Below are 12,347 nucleotides of genomic sequence, written 5' to 3'. Positions count from 1 at the left end.
AGTCGAAATAACGAGAATAAAATTTAAATATTTAAAGAATAAGGTTGAAATATTTAAAGAAAGTTTTTTTGGCCAAAGTCTAAAGGGATAGTTCACCCAAAAATGTAAATTCTGTCATTAATTACTCGCCCTCATGTCATTCCAAACGCATAAGACCTTCGTTCATCTTCAGAACCCAATTAAAATATTTTTGATGAAATCCGAGAGCTTTCTGACCCTTAGAAAATAAAAATAAAGAATAAATGTGACATCAGTGGTTCAATCTTAATTTTATGAAGCTACGAGAATACGTATACGTCGGTGGTCATGAAACGCACGTCAAAGACTGACATGGAAAAGAAGAAATTAAAATAAAGTCAGTATTTTTGTTTTCATTGCACACAAAAAGTATTCTCAAAGCTTCATAAAATTAAGGTTAAACCACTGATGTCACATGGACTTAGGGTTGTCAGATTTTCACACACAAAAAAAACAATCACATATTTTTTTTGTGGGGTTCCCCTAGTAAAACTCTCATTCCAGGGGCTAAATATCACCTTATTGAGGTCACTTTAAGTCGTGGACATGAAAAACAACTAGGGGTAACAGCGTTAAAGTTGGCTAATTCAGTGGGAAAACCACGGACTTGGCAACACTGCATGGACTATTTTAACAATGTCCTTACTACCTTTCTGTGCCTTGAACATGTCAGTTGTGTTGCTGTCTATGCAGGGTCAGAAAGCCTTTGGATTTCATCAAAAATATCTATAATTTATATAAATATGATAATTTGTCTTCCAAAGATGAACAAAGGACAGGTTTGGAACGACATGATAGACTTTGATAGTCTTATTAGTCATGTTTTTATAAATAAAAGTTATAAATCAAACTTTGGTTTGATGTGTTAACATAACATTCATACTGAAAGTAATATTTTATGCCCCCACATAAGTTTCAGTTACTTTACACTTTTAGTTGCACTTTTCTTAATAAACAGAGGTCATTGTATGTACATCCATAGATGTAAATTTATGCGTGGCATCTGAGTTACTTCAGATGACCTTAATTACCGCCGACTCGCAGCCAAAGTCCAACAGCTGCAAAAGGAGAGATCAGATCATGTGAGCCAGACGTGTCGCCCGCTCAAAGAGCAATGGCTCCTTTCACTGCCTCACACGCGCTTCAGTGTGTGTACAATGAAAACACTATGGGAGATATTCTCTCACAGTATGTGCTCTGTTTAACAGTGCTGATTCATTTATAAGCTCTGCAAAGCAAGTTAATATTTCTATCTCTGTCGCCATGCGGTTTTACTTTCTCTGGGTCACATATCTTTGCAGCAAGCTATTCTGAATATGTTTGTGTTGTAGTATTTGTTTGAAAGGACTGGACGATATATGCTCAGGCACTTTTATTTTCGCAATTATTGCTCGATTGTTTACACAGTGGCTGGAAAGTGAATTTACAGGATGCAAATAATCAGTTATATTACAAACTAATGCATTAAAACGTCACAAAATACTAATATTTGCTCATACTGTTTTCCCACTAAATATGTTGTCATTTTCTAGATGATGAAGTTATCATGTAAGGAATGACATTTTTTCGATTAAATTTCATATTTGATATTTATATTCATATTATTTTTCGATCCAAAATATGTTGTGCTCGATTTAGGATACATTTATTTGATCGAAAATACAGTATAAATAGTAATACTGTACATTTAGAATAAAGTCAAAATATGTTGAGAATAAAAGTCAAAATTATGAGAATAAAGTCTAAATATTTCAAGAATACAGTCAAAATTATGAGAAAAAAAAATATTTTTGAGAATAAATTTAAAATTACGAGAATTAAGTTATAATATTTTGTGAGTATAGCCTATATTGTGCATGTGTACACTCAAAATATTATAATTTGAATTGCTACGATTTAATTCTCATAATTTTGACTTTATTCTCAAAATTTTCCACTTCATTTTCGTAATTTTTACTTTATTCTCAAAATATTTTGACTTTATTCTCAAAATTTTCCACTTCATTTTCGTAATTTTTACTTTATTCTCAAAATATTTTGACTTTATTCTCGAAATATTTTGACTATTCTAATTCCCACTTTATTCTCGAAATATTACGACTTTATCCTCGAAATATTACGACTTTATTCTCAAAATATTTTGACTTTATTCTTAAAATATTTCGACTTTATTATCAAAATATTTCGACTTAATTCTCAAAATATTTTGAGTTTATTATCAGAATTTCAACTTTATTCTCAAAATATTAAATTTTATTCTCTAAATATTTCGACTTTATTCACAAAATATTTTTACTTTATTCTCTGAATTTTGACTTTATTCTCTGAATTTCTACTTTATATTTGAAATATTTAAACTTAATTCTCGGAATTTTGATTTTATTCTCAAATTATTTCGACTTTATTCTCTGAATTTTGACTTTATGCTCAAAATATTTTGACTATTCTTTAATTCCCACTTTATTCTCAAAATATTTAGACTTTATTCTCAAATTATTTCGACTTTATTCTCATAATTTTGACTTTATGCTCAAAATATTTTGACTATACTTTAATTCCCACTTTATTCTCAAAATATTTAGACTTTATTCTCAAAATATTTCGACTTTATTCTCAAAATATTTCAACTTAATTCTCAGTTTATTCTCAGAATTTCAACTTTATTCTCAAAATATTACATTTTATTCTCTAAATATTTCGACTTTATTCACAAAATATTTTTACTTTATTCTCTGAATTTCTACTTTATATTTGAAATATTTAAACTTAATTCTCGGAATTTTGACTTTATTCTCAAATTATTTCGACTTTATTCTCTGAATTTTGACTTTATGCTCAAAATATTTTGACTATTCTTTAATTCCCACTTTATTCTCAAAATATTTAGACTTTATTCTCAAAATATTTCGACTTTATTCTCAAAATATTTCAACTTAATTCTCAGTTTATTCTCAGAATTTCAACTTTATTCTCAAAATATTACATTTTATTCTCTAAATATTTCGACTTTATTCACAAAATATTTTTACTTTATTCTCTGAATTTCTACTTTATATTTGAAATATTTAAACTTAATTCTTGGAATTTTGACTTTATTCTCAAACTATTTCGACTTTATTCTCTGAATTTTGACTTTATGCTCAAAATATTTTGACTATTCTTTAATTCCCACTTTATTCTCAAAATATTTAGACTTTATTCTCAAATTATTTTGACTTTATTCTCATAATTTTGACTTTATGCTCAAAATATTTTGACTATTCTTTAATTCCCACTTTATTCTCAAAATATTTAGACTTTATTCTCAAAATATTTCAACTTAATTCTCAGTTTATTCTCAGAATTTCAACTTTATTCTCAAAATATTACATTTTATTCTCTAAATATTTCGACTTTATTCACAAAATATTTTGACTTTATTCTCAGAATTTCAACTTTATATTTAAAATATTTAAACTTAATTCCCAGAATTTTGACTTTAATCTCTTATTGCCATGACTTTATTCTCAAAATATTCCGACTTTATTCTCATAATTTTGACTTTATTGTCTAAATATTCAACTTTATTTTAATTATTTTTACTTTATTCTCAAAATATTTTGACTTAATTCTAGTAATTTTTACTTTTTTCCCTTCATAATATTTCGATTCTAGTAATTTTTCCTTTTTTTCCCTCAAAATATTTTTTACTTATTCTTATATTGCTATGACTTTATTCTTAAAATATTTCAACTTTATTCTCATAATTTTGACTTTTTTTCTCAAAAAATTCAGACTTTAATCTTGTAATTTTAGTTTTGTTTTTTTGTTTTTTTACTTGCCACTAAAACACAGTTGTAGAAAACTGAGCTGCTTTTTGTGTGGTTATATTTCTTTCAGTATTCACTGATGAATAGAAAGTTTAAAAGAACAGCATTTATTTGAAATAGCTCCCACCCCCCACCTTGCTCAATAAAAGTATTTATTTCTTTAAAAAACGGCAATATATGATAGTGATATAGCTTATATATCAATAGCTCCATCTTCTGGTACATTTCTGGTGAGGCAGAAGGAACTCTAAACAAGTGGTTGTGGTTAATCAATGTTAACAGTTCCTTGTTGAACAAGTTCAAAAGTACAGTCGTGGCCAAAAGTTTTGAAAATTACATAAATATTGGAATTTGGAAAAGTTGCTGCTTAAGTTTTTATAATAGCAATTTGCATATACTCCAGAATGTTATGAAGAGTGATAAGATGAATTGCATAGTCCTTCTTTGCCATGAAAATGAACTTAATCCCCAAAAAAACTTTCCAACGCATTGTTGTTAAAAAGGCTTCAGGGCGTCCAAGAAAGTCCAGCAAGCGCCAGGATGGTCTCCTAAAGAGGATTCAGCTGCGGGATCGGAGTGCCACCAGTGCAGAGCTTGCTCAGGAATGGCAGGAGGCAGGTGTGAGCGCATCTGCACGCACAGTGAGGCCAAGACTTTTGGAAGATGGCCTGGTGTCAAGAAGGGCAGCAAAGAAGCCACTTCTCTCCAAAAAAAAAACATCAGGGACAGATTGATCTTCTGCAAAAAGTATGGCGAATGGACTGCTGAGGACTGGGGCAAAGTCATATTCTCCGATGAAGCCTCTTTCCGATTGTTTGGGGCATCTGGAAAAAGGCTTGTCCAGAGAAGAAAAGGTGAGCGCTACCATCAGTCCTGTGACATGCCAACAGTAAAGCATCCTGAGACCATTCATGTGTGGGGTTGCTTCTCATCCAAGGGAGTGGGCTCACTCACAATTTCTCCCAAAAACACAGACATGAATAAAGAATGGTACCAAAACACCCTCCAACAGCAACTTCTTCCAACAATCCAACAGCAGTTTGGTGAAGAACAATGCATTTTCCAGCACGATGGAGCACCGTGCCATAAGGCAAAAGTGATAACTAAGTGGCTCGGGGACCAAAACGTTGAAATTTTGGGTCCATGGCCTGGAAACTCCCCAGATCTTAATCCCATTGAGAACTTGTGGTCAATCCTCAAGAGGCGGGTGGACAAACAAAAACCCACTAATTCTGACAAACTCCAAGAAGTGATTATGAAAGAATGGGTTGCTATCAGTCAGGTTTTGGCCCAGAAGTTGATTGAGAGCATGCCCAGTCGAATTGCAGAGGTCCTGAATAAGAAGGGCCAACACTGCAAATACTGACTCTTTGTATAAATGTCATGTAATTGTCCATAAAAGCCTTTGAAACGTATGAAGTGCTTGTAATTATTTTGAGAATGACACAAATATTAGTTTTAGCAGCAATTCAGATAAGACTGAGATATTACTTATTAGACCAAAAAAGAGTACACAGAATCTCTTAAACTACAACTTGCAACTAGACGGATGTACTGTTGTTTCCTCTACAGTCAAAAATCTGGGTGTTATATTAGACAGCAACCTGTCTTTTGAAAATCATATTTCCTATGTTACTAAAACAGCATTCTTCCATCTTAGAAACATTGCTAAGCTACGGAACATGTTACCTGTTTCTGATGCAGAAAAGTTAGTTCATGCATTTATGACGTCTAGACTGGACTATTGTAATGCACTACTAGGTGGTTGTCCTGCTTCTTCAATAAATAAGCTACAGGTAGTCCAAAATGCAGCTGCTAGAGTCCTTACCAGATCAAGAAAATATGATCATATTACCCCAGTTTTACAGTCTCTACACTGGCTACCCATTAGGTTCCGTATCACTTACAAAATAATACTTCTTACCTATAAGGCCCTTAATGGTTTAGCTCCTGCATACCTAACTAGTCTCCTACTACGCTACAATCCCTCACGCTCCCTAAGGTCGCAAAACTCTGGACTTTTAGTAGTACCTAGGATAGCAAAGTCCACTAAAGGAGGGAGAGCCTTTTCTCATTTGGCTCCCAAACTCTGGAATAGCCTTCCTGATAACGTTCGGGGTTCAGACACACTCTCTGTGTTTAAATCTAGATTAAAGACTCATCTCTTTAGCCAAGCATTCACATAATGTATCTCATAACGTTGTACTTCAGTTACATCTGATCAAATGCACATTAATATTCTTCAGCTTGGGCTAAACACATCATTTTTGTTTGGTTGGAAGTTGGAACAGCAGCTACGCTAATTAATTCTCTATTTGTTTCTCTGTTTCTGCCACGGGATTTCCATCCCGTGGTAACTAGGATTTACACAAGATTCAGTCTGGATTCAGAAGAAGAGATGATGCCGACCCCTCAGAGGACCGCAGATGATGCCAGCCTTGAAACAACATACAGCACTACATAATTTTCTTACAAGTTTGATCACAGCACATAATCATTGCAATTAGTGTTCATCAGAGGTGGGACCAAGTCATTGTTTTGCAAGTCACAAGTAAGTCTCGAGTCTTTGCATTCAAGTATCAAGTCAAGTCCCGAGTCAAGCCAGACAAGTCCCAAGTCAAGTCCCAAGTCAAAACGAGCAAGTCCAAGTCGAGTTGCAAGTCCTCAACTTAAAGCTTCAAGTCCTAAACAAGTCACTAGTGCTGTTTGCCCAAATTAGTGTCTCTGTATTAATTACTACAGTAAATTTAATGTCAATAATAGTCTATATAGGTATAATTATAAAATATAGACTATAATAATCAGTGATGTTTTATTGAGGAATTTATCATTGTTTGTGATCAAATATAGGCCTAATTGAATTAATAATTTAAGTCCACTGTTTCATTTGTTAAATATTTAGTGACTTTAATAAATCAGCTGAGTCAAATAAAATATATAGCCTAAGTATAATATAAATATGTATAAATATTTGAAAGGTTTAGCCAATTATTAGGCTATTGTTGTTACTTATAATTATTATTATAAGTGGTTTATAGAGATTATGTATAATTTAAATGCGAAAGGGGCCGTTTATTCACCTTATTTTGCAACGCGGAAGTAAATACGATGACGTACTTCCTTATAATGTGTTAGAGTTCCGTTTTTCTAGCCGGTAGGTAAGGAGCGTAAGCAGCGATGTGGTCGGAGCACGCACAGAACAGTATTCAAACACCGTGATGGTAAATATTTACCACACCCGCGGTGTATAACACAGTGGGAGGATGAAATGAAGAAGTGGCCTGGCATAACCTATGAGGACATTTTCAATTATTTCGTTTTATCGCTCGGAGTAGACGGGTCTTCGATGCGGAACTATAAAAGCACTGAGGCATATCAGTAACGTTACCTGCACAGCGGGAAAGTCGGCCGAGTGCTGGTACATGAAGTAGACAGCGAATTCGTGTTTTTTAAAAGCCGACGTGAATCCCAGTCAAAGTCGTGCAAATGTTCATTCAGCTTGGGTCCTTACTACAGCTAACGGGACAATTGAGACGACTGGTTGCTCTTGTATTGCCGGACAGGGCAAATCCTGTAGCCACGCAGCTGCGATCCTCTGGAAGGTGAGAACACACTTAGTATACTAAACTCACACAGGAAATATGTTCATAGGTAATATTTCATTACTGATGGTATTATAGTTATATTATATATATTATAGTTATGTGTACTAAGATTTTAATTATATTAGATTGTCTTCAATTTAACTGCTCCATAAATGGGTGCGTTTTTGTATGTTTAACGTTAGTTATTAAACTCCAGTAGTTTGGTTTTTTTTTTTTTTACATGAATTTCTAGGAATAACCTTTTGTTTTGTTTTTCTTTAATAATCAGAATGGTAATTCTATCCAGTCCAGGTAAGTACAACGTTTAATCACGTGTTACAAGGCATCTTGGACAAAGGTAAGAGTAAGCTATAATACATACGTGTCCCTTAATGTGTATCTAGTTGTATCTGGCATGCTATTTGAAAAATTCTGTCATTACCACTCACCTGCATGTTGTTCCATTCCTATGTGAAAGACTTTATTCACATAGGTATGTAAGTAACACATTAAGCAGTCATTTTTATAGCATGGACAAACTATGCAATGAAAGTGAAGAGTGATGAGGTTAATATTCTGCCTCATTTTTTGTGAAGGTGAGTGACCAATATACTTGAGAGAAACTGTTTCTTTATAACTGTGATCCATTAAAATTTTGTTTGTGCAGCTGACTGATGGCTGTGTACTAAGTAATATAAGTAAATCAGTAAAATTTCAAATGATGTGATGCTGTATCAAGGTGAGTGAAGCATGAAGGTGAGTTCTACTGTGGCCGAGAGAGCTCAACGCGCTGCAGCTTAAGAAAACACATGCAAACAGAAAAAAAAAACACGTTTCCGAGTTTGGTTGCGTTGCGAGGATTTGCAGTTCCTGTGTTGTCAAACTGATGTTGATATTTTCTTAATTTGTTGTCTTTTTTTCAGTTTGCATGTGTTTTCTTAAGTTGCAGCGCGTTGAGCTCTCTCGGCCACCGTAGAGTTCTACATAATATTCATTAATAGAAAATGAAGCCTATTAAGTTAATGTATTAAGTAACATCAAGTAAAATACATTAGAATTGTTACATGCATAACTGTTTCATTTACACTTTGTATAGGTTCAGAATGCAGTGTCAAAGGGACTGACTGGGATATCATGCACAGACGAGCAGCTGATATATGCAAGTAAGTACTGTTAACCTAATGTGATTGCATTGAGGCTTTAGGTAACTAGTAAATGAAACTGAAAAAATTAAAACTTTTATCTGTGAAAGCACTTGTTAATAGTTTTAAAGTAGTAATTTTAGTAATAAAGTTTTTGGTTCTTACAGTAGTTAAAATGTCAAAACAAGTTAATCCTACTAATTCATAATGAATGCCAACTCATTTATATATATATGTGTGCACAAACTTTTATTGTGGATATAATAAATCATTTGACACCCCAATTCAGAATGTTGTCTTTGCTTCATGAGTTTACAAAAAAAAAAAAAAGTGACAAAATTGCACATTTACAGAGCACTGCTAAACTGTATCATTTTCACTTGGGAAAGAAATCAAAATAAATTGCATCTTGACATTTTGATTGTGTTTGTGCATATATAGGGAGAATGCAATATAAGATCTTAAAAAAAATATGCAAAGAGCAGTATATTTAATGGTCTGTGCATTGAGGAAGCCACACTAAATAATTCCAAACAACTACACAATGTATCCAAAATTACTACACCACATTTTATTGGTTTATCTAAATTATTAGTAGTGAGTTTGTGGTTTTATATACACAATACTTTAATAATGTACAACTAATTATTTCTTGAACCACTGTCAAATCAGTGGAGTTCAACAACTAAAAGTGTAAATTATTTACAAAATATACATAAGTTTAACAAACAGGGCAGACGGTGAACAATGTAACAATTTTTATTCTGTATTCTCATGGATGATGTCACCTTGCATGTTTACAAGTGCTGCACACACTCTGAGGATTTTGTCCATTTTGTGTGCCATGTTAATAGGGACAGTATGAGAAACAATTTTGAACACCTTGAGCCGTCTGATCACTCTTTCCACATGTATGCGAACATTTGCGATCCTCCTTGTGGCTGTAACATCCTCGTCAGACAACTGACCACCTTTTTGAGTAAATGCTGGCATGATAAGGTTTACCTCTCTCTCAAACAGCAAATCACGAATGGTGAAGCCTCTGTCAGCCATCACTTCGTCACCCGGCTGGAGATAGTCCAGGAAGCCAGATTCTTGGGTAATGAACTTGTCACTGCATCTTCCCCCATAAGCAGGGGAGATGAACATAATGAGTCCACAGGGGGCAATGGCAACTAAATATTTCAAAGTATTGTTTGAATAATAATGACTGTATGACTCCCCTCTGGAGTCAAGATTGTGTGCTTTTTGCAGAATTGTCTCAGAGCAGTCAATAATGCAGGTGGTGTTTGGGAAGTTTTCATAAAGCATTGAGGAATTGTGCTGCGGACTGTTTCCCGTGGTAGCCATGGAATGTAGACTCTCATGTGCTCCTCCATTGCATCAATCCAGTAGGAAATAATTCGGCTTACTGCACTCTGGGATACATCAAAGCGTTCAGCAAGATCTCCCTGAAGTAAATTCAACTTCAACTTCATCATGGTCATCAGAATTTGATCCATTACGTGCATCTTAAACTTGGAAGTGTAGAACTGCTGGAGATATTTAACATGTTCTTTAAAGACACTAAGGGTGAAGCCAGTGTACAATAGAGAGCTAGTATCATTCTTGAGAATGGAAAGGGCTAAGGGATCTTCGCTGTGGAACTGTGTTGCCTTGTGCAACATTATTTTATCCCCTGAGGCATAAGTGTGGTCTGTCAATGCCTGGACCTCCCACTGAGTGCAGGCATCACTGTATTGAAGAGGCAGCTGCAATGGCTCCATTTGTGCAGTCTCATGGTCATCAGTAGTGCCGTCACCTTGCTCATCATCTGCAAAACACAACACTAAAGTCAGTCAGATGCTCAGTAGAAACTGATAAATTCTCCACCCCCATGTACAAAAAGTACTACAAACAGTATCAAAAGTATTTTGTACATGGCACCGTGGTGTTGCAGTACAGTGGCATTTTCATTCAAAACAATGACGGTACCTTTAACCCCTTAACTGGCACGCTCCATTTTTAAACATTGATGTGAAAGTGCACTATCCAAACTTAAATTGTTATAATTCAAGAATACTTTTTTTTCTAAAGATAATCAGAAGATTATTACGCAAAAACATTAAAAAATTAATAGTTTTATTTACTGTAAAATGTACTGTACAATTTTTATATAAAATATTTTACAAAATAGTTTTAATCCAAAACTGCTATAAAATTAAAGCCCCTTGTTAGGTGGTAGATTTTTACAGGTGAACTCTTGACGTAAATTAATGTATTACTGTTCCTACATCTTTGTAACAAAAAAAAAAAAAAAAAAAACACTGGTAAAATCTATTTAGGAGTCTTACACCTTTCCAACAATAAATAGTTTGTCATGATTAGATTTAAATGTAATATAGAGAAGGCATCCCCCAGGCAGGGGGACAGCATTTGCATCATTAACTCACCCTTGAGTTGTTCCAAACTATGATTTTTTTTCTACTAAACACAAAGAATGACATTTGGAATAATGTTAATGTACAGTACAAAAATGACTTTTGGTCCCCTTCACTTCCACAGTAATGTTATTATTTCTTCTTACTATGCAAATGAATGGAAACCAAGGTATGCTTGTTTACAAACGTTCTTTATTCATTCTCTGAAGAAATTTATACAGGTTTGGAACAATTGGACAGTGAGTAAATGATGACAGAATTTTAATTTTAGCTAACGTTACCCCTTTAAGTGCTTTTATACGAATTTTCCACTATTACCAACAACTTCAGCTTAACACTAAATGTTATTTATGCCCAATATGAGTGTCATCAAAAAAGAAATCGTTTAAACAATGTCTTCTGTTAGAGCACGTAACTTAACAAAAAGCTGTACCTGATTGTGGATATATCCTGACGAGCCGTCGCCTCGGAGTCTTCACTGGAGCATCGTAGCCCAACCATTTCTCGGGGAATGGATGGTCTTCCGTGGGTCTGCCGTCAACGAAGTGGAAAGAACAAACGTATGGCAATTTCGGTGGTTTCTTTAAGTTTCTTAAGGGGGCGTGCATATCATAGGGTGCTCCACATCCACATTCAGCTCTGGTGCGTGGATTATGGTCAAAACAAATGTCTTGCAGATATTTTTTACGCTTGAACCAACTGTTATGACACCCCCTAACTGCGCAAAGTACGCCAGTCTTTCTGTAATCCATATTAAAAGTTAACTAGCCAGTAAAATATACACAGTCGACGCAAAACTACAGAACCACAATACATCTAACATTAGCGTACTATTAGCGGAAGTGCTTTACCGGAAATCTTACACATTATAGTTCGAAAATGGCGGCGCCCTCGCTTACGTGAAAAATAAGGTGAATATGTCGCGTCTTTTGCACGCTCAAGTTCAAATTTCAAATGTTGACGCGCGGTATATGCGCGCTCTTTATGGACGCGATGCGCTCGTTTTTTTCCAGGCGCGTCCGAGCCGCATAGAGATAAAAACATCTCACCACAGGTCTTGTGACAAGAACTTACCAAACAGCTTCATCCTTTTCCTTAATAACATTGAAAGAACTGCCAAGTTGGAGAAACAGCTTATCATAGCTGTACAGGAAAAAAAACATTTTTAAATAAATTTAATAGCAGAGCTACTGCAAGCGATTTTTAATGCTGGAAATCAATTTATCCTTTACTAAAACTTCTGCCTCTTCATGGAGAGCGGGTCATGGTTGCTTAAAGCCCGGCTCACACTACAGGAGTTTTAGCCCGATTTTGCCCCGATTTTCCCCTCCCAAGTGCGGTGTTTTATGAATATAAATTATAACGTGTGTGTGT

At 34.4% G+C, this 12,347-nt stretch overlaps 1 pseudogene; it reads right to left on the bottom strand.

Moving 5' to 3' along the window:
* Nucleotides 1–9,054: 9,054 nt before the first annotated feature.
* Nucleotides 9,055–11,793, bottom strand: LOC141302170 (uncharacterized; annotated as a pseudogene).
* Between the last annotated feature and the right edge of the window lie 554 nt (nucleotides 11,794–12,347).

Source organism: Garra rufa, chromosome 25 (assembly GCF_049309525.1).
Source record: "Garra rufa chromosome 25, GarRuf1.0, whole genome shotgun sequence".
NCBI lineage: Eukaryota > Metazoa > Chordata > Actinopteri > Cypriniformes > Cyprinidae > Garra > Garra rufa.
This window is presented reverse-complemented; position numbering and strand designations above follow the sequence as displayed.